The following is a 17,535-nucleotide window of genomic DNA, read 5'->3' as shown; positions in this document are numbered from 1 at the left end:
CGAACCTGTTACCGTAGTGGTCGTGCGGTTCCAGACTGTAGCGCCTACAACCGCTCGGCCACAACAGCCGGCCAAGTTGATCAGCCTCAACCACTGTCCTCAGTACACAAGTGGTCTTGGGTCTCCTTTGCGGCAGGTGGAGCTGCCTTAATGGTTGCGACGGAGAGAGGGTCAGGCGATCTGGAAGCACAATTTGTAAAACCTCCGATTGGTACATGTGATTGTTACTGAGTTATCATTGGTTACCTGTCACAAAACGCTGTAGTTCCATCGAGAACCAGCTGTGACGATGAGGTAGCTGGCAGCCTCTCCGGAGATGGCCCACGCACGGGGTCGGGTGCGCGCCGTCTGTGGTGTCCGCCACGGCCATCGATCGCGCCTCAGGCTGACCACCTCGTTACGTTTACCTGCAGAGCGCGGCAGCCACCGCGATTCGATTGGCCACTGCGCGGTGCAGCCGAGGCGAACGGCCGCTGGTCTCCTGGGACCGAGCATCTCGTCCTGCCCAGAGGCTGCTGCTGGCCACTTGCCTCAGGCCGCCTCAACTACGCCCCAAACGAGGCTGCCAAAACTCACTGGTACTTTAAAACTCCTTACTACGGATTTACACTACCCGACCACGATATTCTTGGTCTTGCCCCCGTAGCCGTTATTGGAAACACTCTCGCAGTCCGCTGCAGTAAACAAGTGCAGTCGTGACTAAGGAAAACACGCCGCGTTGTAAATGATTTCAAGACAGTCACTGACGGAAAAAAATCTCAACACCGAAGAATAATTAATATAGAGTAATGAAACTTCTGGAATACATTTGTCTGGGTAACATATGTAAGAGATTTACATTGCAAGATCACAGGTTAATGTAAGCGCTTGATAAGCCATTGCAACTGTCAAGTGCTGTTACATTAGTAATTGGTGTAATCGCCAGAATGATGAATGCAAGCTTGCAAACGTGTACGCATTATGTTGTACAGTTGCCGGATGTCAGTTTATGGGATGGAATTACTAGTCTGTTGCACTTGGTCTGTCAACATAGGGACGGTTAATGCTGTTTGTGGATGACGCTGGAGTTGTCGTCCGATGATGTCCCATAGGTGCCCGAATGGAGATAGCTTTCGTGACCAGGCAGGCCAAGGCAACATGTCGACACAATGTAGATCATGTTGGGAGACAACAGCGGTTTGTGGGTTAGCGTTGTCGTGTTGGAAAACAACCGCTCGAATGCTGTTAAAAATGGCGGCACAGTAAGTTCAATCACCAAACGAATTTGCAGTCAGGCTGGATGGGATGACCACGAGAGTGCCCTGCTGTCGTATGAAATAGCACGCCAAACTTAATCCCAGGTCACTGAGGCAGAACCGGCTTTCATCAGAAAAAAGACCGCAACCCTGCCCTCCAATGAGCTCTAGCTTGAGCTCTTGCTTGACACCGTTGAAGTGGCTAACGGCACTGGTTTGGGACCAGTGGTATGCACGGTACAGGGATTTGTAGCAGTTCGTTGTGTCACTTGTCACGAATGGTTCTCGGATGTGAGTAGAAATGCAGAAGATGGCAAAAGATGAACCTGTAGGAAAGCAACCTAACGTCAGCCAGGGCGCTGGGAAACAGGAGAGTTTGCGTTTTTGTGGTGAGGGACGATGGAGCTACGTGACCAGCTACGACAGAATGTTCTAGAAACACGACAGTACACGGGAGACGCGCGTGATCGTGAGGGATTGCATCAGACGAGCCTACATAAGCAGGGCTGCTGGTGTTGCTGGGAGATTCCTTCGACAGTGGCCTCAGACGCTGGACCTGAGTTACTCTGCCCTCGGGACAGGAATTAGTTTCTCGTGGCACTTAGCTGCACAGGGTATATGCAGGATTGCACAATTTACATTCAATGTTTTTGTGCCTCTTAGAGTTCGACAGTGGTCTTATCCTACTTCATGGTTCAAAATGGTTCAAATGGCTCTGAGCACTAAGGGACTAAATTTCTGAGGTCATCAGTACCCTAGAACTTAGAACTATTTAAACCTAACTAACCTACGGAGATCACACACATCCATGCCCGATTCAGGATTCGAACCTGCGACCGTAGCGGTCGCGAGGTTCACGACTGTAGCGCCTAGAACCGCTCGGCCACTCGGCCGGCTATCCTACTTCATGTTTCGTCTCAGTTATTTCATCAGAAGTATACGTCCTTTATCCCACCGAGTTCCCTTATCTGCAAAGAATTTCCAGCTTGTTTTCCAACACCAGGACTTCGAGTTGGACGAGCCACCTCATTACTGGATTTAGCGTCTAGCTCCCATCCTGATCCGCTCGCAGGAAACTACAGACGCGACACACTGCGGTGCCAACTGCTGCCACAGATGGAGACAATGCGCCAGAGACACAAACCGAACATGACAGTCTTTCCTCTCGGTAATGCTACGTGGCCGTCCGGAGCCCAGTTTTCTTGCGGTGCAGTGGCTTACATTCCTGCCAAGTCTTCTCGTGCGCCATTACACGACTTCGTTCAAACTAAGTGAGGTGCTGATAATGGCGTCTTTGTCGCCTTTAGACATTCTTGGCCGGCCGCAGTGCCCGAGCGGTTCCAGGTGCTTTAGTCCGGAACCGGGCAGACTGCTACGGTGGCAGGTTCGAATCCTGCCTCGGGCATGGCTGTGTGTGATGTCCTTAGGTTAGTTAGGTTTAAGTAGTTCTAAGTTCTAGTGGACTGATGACCTCAGATGTTAAGTCCCATAGTTCTCAGAGCCATTTGAACCAAAGACATTCTTCACTAGCATCAACTCACGACGTCCAATCTGAAAGGTAACTAACTCAGACGACCATTTGTATCCTCATAGTAGCGCCGCTCTTATGCAACTGGCGCGAAATTTTAATAAAAGTCATCTTTAAGGGCAAGGGCCTTGCTGCAGTGGTAACACCGGTTCCCGTCAGATCACCGAAGTTAAGCGCTGTCGGGCAGGGCTAGCACTTGGATGGGTGACCGTCCGGTCTGCCGAGTGCTGTTGGCAAGCGGCGTGCACTCAGCCCTTGTGAGGCAAATTGAGGAGCTACTTGATTGATAAGTGGCGGCTCCGGTCTCGTAAACTGACATACCGCGGGGAGAGCGGTGTGCTGACCACATGCCCCTCCACATCCGCTTCCAGTGGATGAGGATGGCTCGGCTGCCGGTCGGTACCGTTGGTCCTTCCAAGGCTTGTTCGGACGGAGTTACCACCCTTAAGATGTAGAAATGCGCCTACCAACTTTTATTTCTGTCGCACAACTCCTTCCTCGTGCTGTGACTTTTTTATTCTCCTTTTGTCAGTGTGCTATCACTGAGTCAGCGTTTTCTCGTAAAACATCACTATAGAAAGTCATGCTACGTCGTCCGAAGCATCCTGACTCCCAGGTGCAATACTATTGTGGTCGCCTAATAAGTACATCAGACAAAATTAATTTGTTATTACCAGAAATCACAACGCTAACACTGTTTAACACAGCCTATAGTGTTGATAACGCCATCAAAGGTATTTAAGTATGAAGCTGAGTGAAAAGTCCAATATACCGCTGCAGCTGTATCTTTTTAAGTCAGTCAGAATCCCCCAACCCGTTTCGCAAATTTAAGTTGCATCTTCTGGTGTACATCTGTAAAGCAATGTTTTTTAAATTATTGCCTTGATGATGAGGAATTGAAGTTATCTAAGATGTATGAAGTACGGAATGAATATATCTAAACATGGAAGAAAAGATTACTCAATAATTAAGAAACTAGATAAAACTAGGCGTAGATCTCATACGCCCCACAAAGAACGAGTGTGTACATACTTAATAAATGAGATTCGCAACTTCTTGCCAAAAGAAGGTTACAAATTGTCAGTCAGTCATGTTATATCTCTGGGTTTAACGTTGATATAACGGCCAATCGAGGTGCGTTATGGCGCCTGAATGTTCATCGAAGGAGGAACGTATGAGTGCAACCTTGTAAATACGGCTATTATTTCCATCTTGGGAGCGTCAGCATTTATAGTGAACAGGTTTTCTCTGTTCTAGATAAATTGAACTGAAAATAAATATTTTCTGACAAGGCGAATGCATTTGCCTTATCTGAGCAACAACTGAGCGACAGACTGAAATATTTCTTCATCCAAAACATCTTTAGCACATCGTACTTCATTCGGCTGGTATATTTTGTTGAAACATATCCATATACTTTATTAATACAGACATTTTACTCAACATACTAGTAACTTGATTTATGGATGACCTGTTGCTCGTAAACCGTGATTTGAAGGTGATGTGGTGTGGCCCTCGAACACTTAAAATTTGGCGTCAGCCCTTGACTGAAGCCTCTAACACGGAAATAATCTGGAAGGAAATTTACGATTCTTGTCGGCAAATAACTCCTTGTTCATCTACAGCAGGTGTTGAGCATTGCAAATCATCAGTCATACTCTGATATTTTCCGGTCTTTCAAATACTCTAAGCTTCTCCTATTATTCGTTTATTACGGTTTTGCTAGCAGAAACACACTTTTTTTATGACGACATGAAATGAAAACCGTAAATATTTTTTTTCTCTGAGAATAGATTCCGGGAGCCGGCCGCTGGTGGCCGAGCGTTTCTAGGCGCTACAGTCTGGAACCGCGCGACCGCTACGGTCGCAGGTTCGAATCCTGCCTCGGGCATGGATGTGTGTGTATGTCCTTAGGTTAGTTAGGTTTAAGTAGTTCTAAGTTCTAGGGGACTTATGACCTCAGCAGTTGAGTCCCATAGTGCTCAGAGCCATTTGAACCATTTGAATAGATTCCGGATCAGCTGAACGTGACATATGATGAAAGCCAAGAACTTCCTTTATGACGGATCATTATCTACCTAGGAATCTGTTCGTTCATCTGTGCTACATATTAATCAGCCACACGCGGAAATCGCTTCTAACCGTGAACTCTTACTATGTTACATTTGTAAAGCTCGACTGCCCTTCTTTTCTTCTTTCCATGGTATATTTCTTCCCGGGAAACAGTTTGTACACATATGACACACGCCACACTATATACAAGATCAGGTTGAAATATTCTGAATCTCGAACGGCGGTATCTTTCATACGAGTTGAATTTGGTTTCTAATATGTTATTGTGCAACATATGTCAAATGCACGGAGCACTCACATTTTACAGCTTCTTAAAGAGGCAAAGGAAGTGACGTAAGTACTAATATGATTATGTAAGCTTCAGAAGCTGATAATCCGTTTGGCAATTCATGAGACAGCTGTGAATTACGCAGTTGAGAAATGTGAATTAAACACTCGATCCTGTCGGTGTCTTCGGCCAAAACGTTGTACTATTAGAATAAGTTAAGTTTAACAATACAACTTCATGTTGCTGCCCTAGCAATACCTGTATACAATTACCGTGAGAGAATATGCTATTCATCTGATATAAAGATTGAATCACCTAGAGCTTGCACCGCAAATACTGCAGAAACGGAAAGCGCTATTACTGTGCGGCTTTCGCAGAATTGATTGTAAGTCAGATGCTTGTACAGTTATCCAGTCAACAGATTGCACTAATACATAGAAAGCGTATTTTTTGTTCAAACATAGATTTTTTAAATGGAACAGTGCATATTGGCACTGAATAACTGAAAGTAGAGTAAATTAGTAGCCAGTGGTGTTTGCTTTAGGATTCTAGTGCGAGTCGTTTACGAGATGTATTTCAAAAATTACCACACCGACTCTTCTACAATACCTGTGGTGGTACACACTAGGGAACGACAAAAGTGTATATTCTAGGTACGTGGACTCTGACCTGTAACGATGCAACTGACCATCACAGTTTATGTTGAAAATGATCACCGGCAGAGGCAACACGAGCTTTCAGTCTGGTATGGAAAGACTGCTGCACACGTGGCAGAATTTTATCGGAGATGTCCGAGCAGGCTGCAGTAATTCATCGTTGTATATTGTCGGGTGTAGTTGGTATGTCCTTACAGACAGCGTCTCTCAGCTTTCCTCAAAGAAAAATGTCTTCGGGAGTCAAATCTGGAGAATGGGACAGCGAAGATACAGATCGAACGATTTGGAAACAATTCATGCAATATGGGCTGGACAGCCATCATGTTGCTACAATGTGGCACAAACAAGTGTCGGTGTAGAAGCTTCTCGAAATACGATGTCTCATAAACGACTATACTTGATTTTTTAATATCAATATACATTGTTCCATTAAAAAAGTGTTACCTTAGCACAAAAAAATACTTTCTAAATATTATTACAATTGTTAATTGGTTAAAAATACGAGACGCTGACGACGAATCCTTCTGTCAAAACCGCACATCAATAGCACTTCCCATTTCTGCAATATTTTCGGTGCTAGTTCTAGGTGATTCACTCTGTATATACGTGTTCGAGCCGTAGATATTAAAGAGTGCGAATATGATTACTGCTGCTGTTGCTATAATAGTGATGCTAACAAAATATGAAGCAGATTAAATGCGCTCTGTGGAATGAGATTAATCAGAATTACGTCGACCCTTCAATACGCAAAGCCGTTGTCCATTGCATGACATGCGTTTATTTGATTAGAGTTGTCTAACGTTAATTTCGGCCTTGTCACAAACAGTCGGAGAGCAAATTGATTGTTGACACGTAACTGTGCAAGGTGTAATTAATAATGTGTTTACGAAAGTGTGATGTACAAAATTCAGTTGTATAGTACGCTGTTCACAACGTCTGCCAAAACTCTTTGTAAAGGATTTTGGGGGACAGGCCTGCCTCCTATCAACCATCTGCCAGTCGTAAAAAGTAAAAATCAGGGTTTGCTGTCCCGTCTTCAAGCTTGGACTGCGGAAGGATGAGAAAAGAAATCGACCTTGATTCTTCGAAGGAAAGATCCCGGCATTTATAGTAAGCGGTTTATAGAGGTCAAGGAAAATGTAAATCAGAACGTGCGGATGGAGATTCGAAGCACAGTCTTACGGAATACGTTTAGTAGAACGCCACCTCGCTTCGTGCGGCAATGGTATAAAACGCCCTGCCCGAATTCAATTTCTAGGCGTAATAACTCCTTCGTATTGCATTAACAGCACACATAAATTCAATGTGTTGGTTCTCCTTCAGCTTCGAATAGCACATAGTGTCTTAAAACGATTCACCCGATTTCATTTGCGCAGGAGCAAAGGGGTGGTACTATAACGTCATCGCAAACGAGTCATAGAGCTCTATGATTCGTCTAAAATGACGTTATAGCACCACCCCTTAGCGCCTGCTGGCTTTTTTTTTTTTAGCGATCCAGCGTATTTTCTGGCACGACACTGTAGCTACACGTCAGTAAACGCCTGAAGGTCGTCTAGTTGAAATATTGTGTAACGTTCACAGTATTATCCTTGGCGACGCCCGTGGACCAATGGAACAGTTATTACGCCAGGAAAGTCTCAAACAGCACTCTTTCATATTGCCAACGACTCGCGAATAATAACCACTTTTATCAGGTGCAACCAAGGGGCATTTGTTATAATTACTTTTAGGATCAAAGTTTTCTTTTACCTTTCGCAAATGTTCATTGTGCTCAGCAGCGGACAGTCTATAAATCTCCGGAAGATACTTCTGTTAACAAGAGGCACATAGAGGGAATTTTTGACAAAGTCCTTACAAATAAATCCTTAGAGTGAGACGAGGTGACCCTAGGGTCCAGTGATGTAATGCGTTCCATCATTGAGGTGGCATACAGTTAAGAAATGCGCTTAAATGCAGGAATAACTGAATTGCATCTGCTGAAAAAAATATCCTAACGTCTTTTGTTGGTGTGTTATCGCCATCTCGACTTCATGCACACTGAGTTTTGGACGAGCGAGGGAACTGGTTGGTTGTCGCAGGGACACGGCTGGAACCAAGGTAAACTTTTGGTTTGGATGTGTAAGCTTAAACCTACCCCAAGTTTCTACGTAGAAGTTATACAATTACGAAATTGGTCATTTCTACACCGGCGGAAAAAAACTCAACACCGAGAATGAGCTGTGCAAGATAAAGTTGGTAGACGTGTTTCTACATCTGAAACATGACGTCCATTCAGATTACCCGCCAGTAAGATAAGAATGGCTTTAGTAGTGCCACTATGAGGATGAAAATTAGGTTTCCTTTAAATATGCGCTGTAGCGGTCGGTGAGCATTAGTCTGGGATCGATTGTAGTGAGTTGACGTTAGTCAAGTATATTGTAACGGAACTGAAATGGGCTGACAGTAATTTGGAGCCCGCGCGTCGGAAACGGGCGCGCTTGTATGAGACTGCCAGGGAGTGCACCCTGATGCCATCTATTGGCGAAACTGGGAATTAGCGCTACCTGTCAGACAATGCACTAAGCTCTCGGAGTCAAATGTATTCTTTTTCTTGGTAATTATAAGTTATTACTGCATAATTTAATGTTGTAAAGCGCTAGTAGTAAATTATTATGACTGGTATTAACTCCAGGGTAGTAAATATAAATATTCTTAAATACTAAATGATTTCGGTAAAAAGGTGGTAGGGGAACACCCCCACTCTTGGTGATACGAGTGTAGATAGGGGTAGCTGGAAACACAGGGACTGAACAATGGAATGGCCTGGGGAGTGTTGACGTGATCGGACGTGCGTAACTGTGCTCACGCAAAAGTGATTGCGCAACAGAGAAGAGGCGAATATCGTCGCCGTTTTTGGAGTAAAACGCGACGAATGGTTGTTGAAGCCACCTCTATGCCACTGGGGCTGATTGTAAGAGTTCCAGCGCCCAGATTTTATGGCGGACATGCAGTAGCTTATACGAGTGCTACAGCTCGTAGTTCCAGCCGCCATTAAGGGCATGAGGCGTGAAGAGCTGCGTTAGCCACATGCATCTCACCACCAGCACCGACCCGTCTACCCAAGGCAAGACTGCTGCAATTGTTAAGTCGAACTTTGTATACATGTAAAAGGAGAATACCAGCTTTCTTTTATGCAAGTGCAGAGGACAGAATATAGTAATGAGTAAAATTACGACGCATGTTGTTCATTGTAAAGTGTAGTAACCTCAAACATAGTATAGTGAAATCAGACTGAGGCCACCATCGCCTCTTTCATTTACAATTCTTTTGGTTGTAGAATACTTTAGCGTATAAGAATGTTGAAAAGAGCAATGGTCATACTAGAATGAGTCGCCTATTTATAGTTACTTAAATTTTTCTGAGTAACCTTTCAAGTAAAGTCACTTAACTAATTCTGTATCAATTGTCCAAAGAGTAAGATCCAAAATCATTAAATAAGTTGAAGAATAGAATTTTGTTAACCTAAGTTGCACAAATTGTCTTGGTAGTAATTACCAAGCCAACTCACAGAAATTGAGAGAGTATTTGCTTTGTAGAATCACCTAGAATGATCAGAAATAGTAATATTCAGAATTAAGTTTAAATTCAACTCAAGCCGTTTCACTTTGAAACGAGCCAACAAATTGATTTATTCTTTTGCTCCTTCAGAGCTGGCGACTGTAGTTATAAGTATTTTCAGGAGGATTCGACGGTAAGTCTGCTGCTCTCGTCGTGCTGATAGGATTATCCACTGCTGCTAGCAGTGGTGATTGGATGCATAAGCTCACTACCAAGTTAAGTGGGTCAGGTATGCAGTGTTACCGTGTGAACTGTAGGGCACTGTAGGCCGTGGATCGAACCCGTTTAATCATCACAGCTCTTAGGGAAATAGTCCGGTTAGGAGTGTACTAATCATTAGGTAAATACTTGCGAGTAACGGTCAAAAATGTATACGCAAGTGAATTTAGCAAGGTCCACGTAGCACCTAGTTAATGTGGTGCAATGGCGAGGGTAGGAGTGGAGTAAAAGTGAGCTGAGCTTGTGGCAGCTGTGCTGTATTCAAATATTAACAACGTGAATTCACTACTACCTCTTAGCGTTAGGGCTGTGCTATTTACAGTTAAAATAAGTAGCAGTAAGCGCAAAGGCGTGACAGTTACAAGTCCGTATTGGTTTTATACATACGGAATTAGGAAGCGGGTCATTCCGTCAGTGGAGGGGGTTACAACAACCGAGTCAGTTGAGAACATACCCCATTTACTGATGGAAAGATTCGGCGGTTTGGTCGCAATATCTTTAAGATAACGAAGACGCAATTATCAGCAGCTAACAGACTTTGAACGAGGTCGTGTAATAGGGCTACGAGAAGCTGAATGTTCCATCTGCGATGTTGCAGAAAGACTTGGGCAGGAATGTAGCAACTGTATATGATTGCTGGCAGCGGAGGTCACAGGGGGCTTCAGTCACAAGAAGACTGAGCTACGGACGGCCACGTAGCAATACCTAGAGGGAAGACCCGTCATGTTCGGCCTCAGGCTCTGGCTCATCGTACTGCATCTGCAGCAGAGATTTGAGCAGCACTTAGCACCACATGACACAACGAACTGTTGTAAATCCTGTACTTCTTGCTCATCTCCGAGCCGTTTTCCCTGACGCGTGCATTTCACTGACCGCAAACCACGACCATTCACGACTTCAGTGGTGTCAAGCGAGGCCGTGTTGGGGGGCAGGGAGAATGTCTGTTGTGTTTTTTAATGAAAAATGGTTCTTTCTCGGTGCCCAGTTTTCGCTATGTGTTGGTTAGGTCAGATGAGGACCTGAAACCAATAAGTCCGCATGCTAGAGCATTGCACCTAAACCTGGATTTATGGTCTGAAATGCGACTTCGTATAACAAAGGAATACTCTGTTGGTTATGCCAAGCATCCTGACCGCAAATTTGTGCCTCAGTCTGGTGATTCGATTTATTGTGCTACCATTTATAAACAGCATTACCTGCTGTGTTTTGCAACAGGATAACGCTCGCCCACATACCGCTCTTGTAACCCAACATGCGCTACACAGTGTCTATATATTGCCTTTCCCCGCTCAGTCACCACGTCGAGACCGTATGGGACACCATCGGACGACAACTCCAGCGTCACGCATGACCGGCATTAACTGTCGCTGTACAGACCGGCCAAGTGCAACAGGCATGGAACTCCAGCCCACAAACTGACATCCGGCACTTGTACGACTTGATGATGCATGCACGTTTGCATGTTTGCGTTTAACATTAATGTACCCGCATTTCACAGTTGCAATGACTTTTCTCGTGCTTACATTAACCTGTAATCTTACAACGTTAATCGCCTTAAATATGTTACCTATTCCAGAAATTTCATTACTCTACATTAATTATTTCATGGAGTTGAGATTTTTCTCCGTCATAGTATGTGAAACACGTTGTATTCCATAGCATATGATGAACGCAAGTCATTAAGCTGCATTCTTCATCGACCTACTGCAATACTCTACAGAATTTAGGTTTGGTTCGTCTCATCTTGTGTGATGATTGCCACTTACGTGGTAGTGTATTCGAAACATTTGTGCGACTGAAGCTAATACGCGACTGGTCAAATGCGTGCTGCATTTATATATTTTACGATACACTACCCAGCAATTTGAATTCAACAAGAGATCGGCAACTTACAGCCACGTTATTCTATAAACTCACTGCAGGTTCGACGTGGACTCACTTCTCGCACGAAACTTGCCACCTGGCCAGTCGTGTGCACGAAAGGGTGCGTGACAAAGGGCGCGTGACGCCCGATAATTTCTCAAATCACACGTTTCGGCACGGGTGGCACGGCTCACTATTTCGACGGCGCGTAGGACGTGAGCCCTCGAAAATGAGAGAGAGTCCGGCACGAAAGCAAAGAAAGCTAATTATGTGAATTGTTTCTCGGGGGCTGTGGAGGAGGAGGCACTGCGACGGGGCAAGGGGGAATGCGGACCCCGAACTGCTACTTTCATGTCTCGGCCAAAGGGCGAGGCGGCATAGCATGGTACGGCGCGCACAAAGGCGAAAGCGAAAGGCAGGCGGCGCAGCGAGAAGCGGCGCTGGCCGATTCGTCTGCGAGGCGACTCGAATAATTCTGGCCCCTACCCCTCCCTGCTCTCTCTCCCCACCACCGACACAGCCCACCCACCCCTGCTGTGTTACCCAAGTGCAGCTGCTTGGTACCTGCGACTGCCCTCTGCGACAAAGCTCCTCGTCCAGGCGCGGCCTTTGATTACAGCTTCGCGACTTCCTTCTTGATCAGAAACGTGGACACCACCGTAAAGGGGGGAGTCCCCCGAACGGAGACGTGATTCGAATTCTGCTTTAAAATATCGGCTTCATTGTGATTCTAGAGAGATCATCATCATAGTCGTCATCATCATCATCAACAGCACACGTGTTCCATAATGCAACAGCACATTGATGTCAACGATGTTAGCCTATAATCCTTTGCATCTGTCCTACGACCCTTCTTCCAAACGGGAATGATCTGCGCATTTTTTCAGGTATCCTTCGTTGCTCCGTCGATATACGATAAACTGCTCCTAGTAGGAAAGCAAGTTCATTCATGTAGCCATTGTAGAATCTTATGGGTGCCTCATCTGGAAGTGATTCCTTTCCACTATTAATTGATTGTATTTGCTTTTCTATTCCGCGATCGGTTATATCAGTGTCTACCATTTCGACTTCATACTATGGATGAAAGGAGGCTCCATGTTACTCTTGCTGCATTTTCCACATACTTAGGATTTTTGAGTCATCCTCAGAAAGAGAACTGGTATGCTCAAGAAGGTGTGCGTTGTATATTTATACTCTCACCCTTGCGCTGAGGTAGTGTGAATGTAATTTACATTATATCAAAATAGATGGAAAAAGCTTTCATATTTACTTTCCTTGATACAAAGACGGACATCTGAAGTGCAACCACTTTCTCTTTAATGCCTATGTTCTTGAAAGGAGTCACTGATGTCACATCTGCAAACAGTGGTGACGAAACGATAAATATAATTATTCTATGTAACAGAAAATGGAGCACTTGAAGCTAAAAATTAATTCAGAAGCTTCAGTAAATACTTAATAATAAGTGTGTTACTTTCCATGCTATTTTTATGTGTGATATGAAGACTAATGAAAGCAGTTGAACAGATAATGATAAAATACAGGTTTAAAAGTACTTTTCCCTGATTTTTTGGAGTCAATACTTATTTACATTAAAAAGTTCTAGTTACCGCCAAGATGTAGGTTTCGTCTGAACGCTGTCGTGGACATAGAATCACCAGCAAGAGAAAACGATCAATTAGAAGACGGCAGTGTGGTCCTTTGCCCCAAAAGGTACAGGTCGGCTGTAAAAAGTAGTGCTATATCGGTCTATAGGCTGCTTTCCAAGGCAAGAGGAGACTAGTGACTTGAATTCACTGGATCACATTGGATAAATCAACATGCTCATTTGCGACAGGCAAATTCAGCTATCGGACCAAATGGATCTCTAGTTGAGGCTCTGTCTTGTAGCAGCTTTCCTGAGTACTGAAATCTCATAAGTTTAGAGGAAAATGCTGGTTTTCGAGGAGCATACACTTTAAGCATACTGCAGCTCACCAATGAATATCTGATTACTAGATATTACGATAATATCTCGAATGGACTACAAAGCCATCCATGCTCAGATAACACTAAACGGTGTAATGTCTTCATCATTTGACACAATATCTCTCTTTCGCTTACCTTCAGTTTCTTTTGTATGTTTACATTTCATGTGTATCATCCGTTTGACAGATTAGTAACTGCTGGTCCAATAACAGTTGAATAGTTGAACAAGCTCCGCTAATCATCTTAGTGCTATCAAATCAGTTGTTTATGTAAGCTTCCTGTAACCGCAAATGAGTGCTTAACCCAAAATATGTGTTTATTTGAGTCTGTCTGCCGTTCCTATTCACATAGCGTTGTCATCTCCTCAACTGCCCTTCGTATCTCTTTGTTACAATCATAGTGACTGGACACGAGAACAAACATACTTACGTTTGCAAGTACGATTGGGGGCTTACTGATGCCTGTGTCATAGTCAACACAGGAAACAGTAAGACAGATGGCCATTTTGACAAAAAGAGACACTACCAGATAAGGAACGGTTTAAGTCCAATTCCTAATTATTACTTCTTGTATGGAAGTACAGACTTCCTCGGTGAATTTCAATGACGAAATCAACCGAGTCATAGCGCCGTGCTGTAGCAACGTTTCGCCGAATTTCCAACTCACCATCTACAGGTGTTGATGTCCAGTTCGTTACTTTGTATTGTACACAATGTAGAGGAATAAGAGAGAACGGGAAAAGGTAAGTGGGGAACTAGTGACTTCCAGCAGCACACGGCATTGTGAAAATGTAATGGCGAAAGCAGAAAACTTGTGTTGGACCGGGATTCGAACTCGCATTAACCGCTTCTCGGGGGCAGTTGCCTCAACCCATTCGCACATCCGGATACAGTCCCTGATTGACCCAAATTTCCAACTTACCGATCGCCGCAATGCTCCGTCCCTCGTTCATTAATCCCCTAGTCGCAAATTATCGATTTCCGTAGGAGTACGGACGATATGAGTACGTCTGCAGTGAAACAAATGTCATGGAGCCCTCACGGTATCACAGAAATGTGTGTACTATATACGAGTAGTGTGTACATTGCATATGAAGTAGAGGAACGGAAAGGAAATGGAAAGAGTGGGTGGGAAACAAGCGACTTTCAACTGCATTGTGAAAATGCAATGGCGAAAACTGAAAAGTTGTTTGCCGAACCGGGATTCGGAAACGCATTTACCGAAGTCAGTCGTTTAAGAAAACCGCTCTTGAGAGGCGGCAAATCTGGGTACGAATTCCGGTCCAGCACACAACTTTTCAGCTTTCGCCATTGCATTTCCGTAATGCCCTATGCGGCCGGAAGTCAGTAGTTTACAACCCACCTACTTCCTTCCCATTCCTCTGTTTCCTTTACAATGTATACACCGGCTGCGTCATCACGAGTGGCGTCTGTTCTGTAGGAGATGTCCCGTAGAACAGAACAGATATACAGGATGAGTCAAGTAAGACGTAACAGTTTACTTATTTCCTGGACAGTTCTAGCCATAGAAACGAGGTCTCGACAAATGATAATACGCTAAGAGGCACATACTTTGGTATATAATATAAAATTTTAAAGCGACAGAGATACTGAAGGGGCCGACCACTGTGGCCGAGCGGTTCTAGGCGCTTCAGTCCGGAACCGCGCGACTACTACGGTCGCAGGTTCGAATCCTGCCTCGGGTATGGATGTGTGTGATGACCTTAGGCTAGTTAGGTTTAAGTAGTTCTAAGTCCTAGGGGACTGATGACCTCAGATGTTAAGTCCCATAGTGCTAAGAGCCAAGAGAGATACTGAAGGAGCCTCCCGGGGTAGCCTTGCGTTCTAGGGCGTCTTGCCATGGTTCGAGCGGCTACTCCCATTGGAGGTTCGAGTCCTCCCTCGGGAATGGGTGTGTGTGTTGTCCTTAGCGTAAGTTAGTTTAAGTTAGATTAAGTAGCATGTAAGCCTAGGGACCGATGACCACAGTAGTTAGGTCCTATAGAATCTTACCACAAATTTCCAAAAGATATTGAAAGAAGTATGATTTTTGTAAATAGAATGATATACATTTTAAACGGCATTCGAAAGCATTTGAAAAGACGAGTGCAGTGATATAATGGTTGTTAGTTTTGAGGTTGAAACTCTCGGTAAGAGATTCCGAGAACTACTCTGAAGTTGAAAAGGAAGTCGGCCAGAAATCGGCTACTGGTCTCCAGATATGCCAGTGCAGCGTCGTTGTATCATGCCTTTCGACTGTTTACTTGACAGCACTGCAGAAGTAGCAGGTACTGTGTTGTCTGCCGGCAGGTCATTTCTGCTTCAGCATTTCTCGCATGCATACATGTACACTGATGAGAGCACTGCATGGGGGTGTTAACACTGCGACAACCAAAAAAAAAAAAAAAAAATGGCTCTGAGCACTATGGGACTCAACATCTTAGGTCATAAGTCCCCTAGAACTTAGAACTACTTAAACCTAACTAACCTAAGGACTTCACACACACACCCATGCCCGAGGCAGGATTCGAACCTGCGACCGTAGCAGTCCCGCGGTTTCGGACTGCAGCGCCAGAACCGCTAGACCACCGCGGCCGGCGGCAACAACCACCTCCGGCCGCATTGCTTTCTAGTTTCAGTGCATTTGTCGGACTGTTATGCGAAATTTTTTTTTTAACATCAGTGCTAAAACTCTTCATCAATGAAACTGTCTTTTCAAGGGCTATTGAATGCAGTTATGAAAAGTATGTCGTTCCATTACAAAGAATCATTTTCGTTTCAGTACCTCGCTTGACACCAGAGTTCAGAGCATTATCCATCAGAAACATTTCATACGCCTCATCGTGCTGTCAATAGCGGGAAACCTCGTTTCGATATCTGGAACGGCCCAGATATCGAAACGAGATTTCCCGCTACTGACAGTATGAAGAGGGGTACGTAGTGTCTGTTTATTAGTCAGCAGAGAATACACGGTCCAGCGGCTATAACGGAACTTTATGTACCTAGTGGTTATAAATAAACTTTCCTTATTTAACTTGTTATAACACGGAAACTAATTACCGTACGAGTACCAAAGTTGGTAGCATAAATGTCCAGAGTATGAGGTGCATGATTCTCACACGTCACAGCGCCACCGTCCAGTTCCAACTATAGCCACCAGTTGTCACGATCAGTCATCGTGATTCATAGTCTCACACACCTGACCAGTAGCAGCGCACTTGTTGACGTGTCAACATGAGCTTGTACAAAAGGTGCAGGTCATTATCGGTGAAGCTCTGTTGTCAAGATAACAGTAATGCTGCAGCTGCACTTCGAGAGTACCACCGGCTGAAAGGACTACAGAAGCGCCCTCTTTCTCCACCTGCTGTGTGGAGCATGATGAAAGAAGTTCGAATCAACTGGAGAACAGGGCGTCGCTCCGGGGAGGCCAACGTCCGGTTGCACCACAGGTGGTTGATGAAATCGCAGTTGCCATGGCAGACAACGCTGCGTGCAATAGTCGATCGTCAAGCAATGCAAGTGCTGTGTCACGACAGTTGAACATCCCATGGTCCACTATACGGAAGCTGCTTTGGACCATTTTCAATTGGTATACAGAACTTGCACCACAGGACACACAACGACCTGTTGACTTCGCTCTCCACTTTCTCGGAATAGACGAGGTTTGGCCGTGGACCATCTTGTGGACAGATGAAGCAAATGTTTCTCCGACGGGTGAGATGAACACACAGAATTGCCGAGTGTAAGGATCTTCACCTCCAGTCCCTGTGCATGAAGCTCCTCTGTATGGTGAACGTGTCACCGTATGGTGTGGCTTCACGGCTACGTTCATCATTGGCCCGCTCGTTTTTGAACAGGTTGGCACTCAACAACCAAAGACGAACCGTGTGACTGGCCAGCGCTACCGCGATATGCTTCGCCAGCATGTCATACCCGCCCTACAGGAGAGAGACGCATTGAACTCAAAAGTTTTGATGCAAGATGGGGCCCCAACGCACATCGCATGTGAAGTTCACCTGATTCTCAGAAACACATTGGAAACCATCGAATTATCAGTCGATCGTTTTCAATGCTTGCCCGAAACGATCACCTGATCTCACACCCTGTGATTTCTGGTTGTGGGGCCACC

General features: G+C 44.8%; 1 protein-coding gene and 1 pseudogene across 1 annotated transcript in view; both read left to right on the top strand.

Moving 5' to 3' along the window:
• The window catches only part of LOC126121493 (lachesin-like), a 1,285,782-nt gene that overhangs the window by 1,164,306 nt on the left and 103,941 nt on the right, over window positions 1-17,535 (top strand). The gene's annotated exons all lie outside the window — the stretch shown is intronic.
• On the top strand, window positions 2,882-2,999 carry LOC126099859 (5S ribosomal RNA; annotated as a pseudogene).

The sequence above is a fragment of the Schistocerca cancellata genome, chromosome 1 (assembly GCF_023864275.1).
Source record: "Schistocerca cancellata isolate TAMUIC-IGC-003103 chromosome 1, iqSchCanc2.1, whole genome shotgun sequence".
Classification (NCBI taxonomy): domain Eukaryota; kingdom Metazoa; phylum Arthropoda; class Insecta; order Orthoptera; family Acrididae; genus Schistocerca; species Schistocerca cancellata.
The sequence above is the reverse complement of the archived record's forward strand: the minus strand, read 5'-3'. Positions and strand labels throughout refer to the sequence as shown.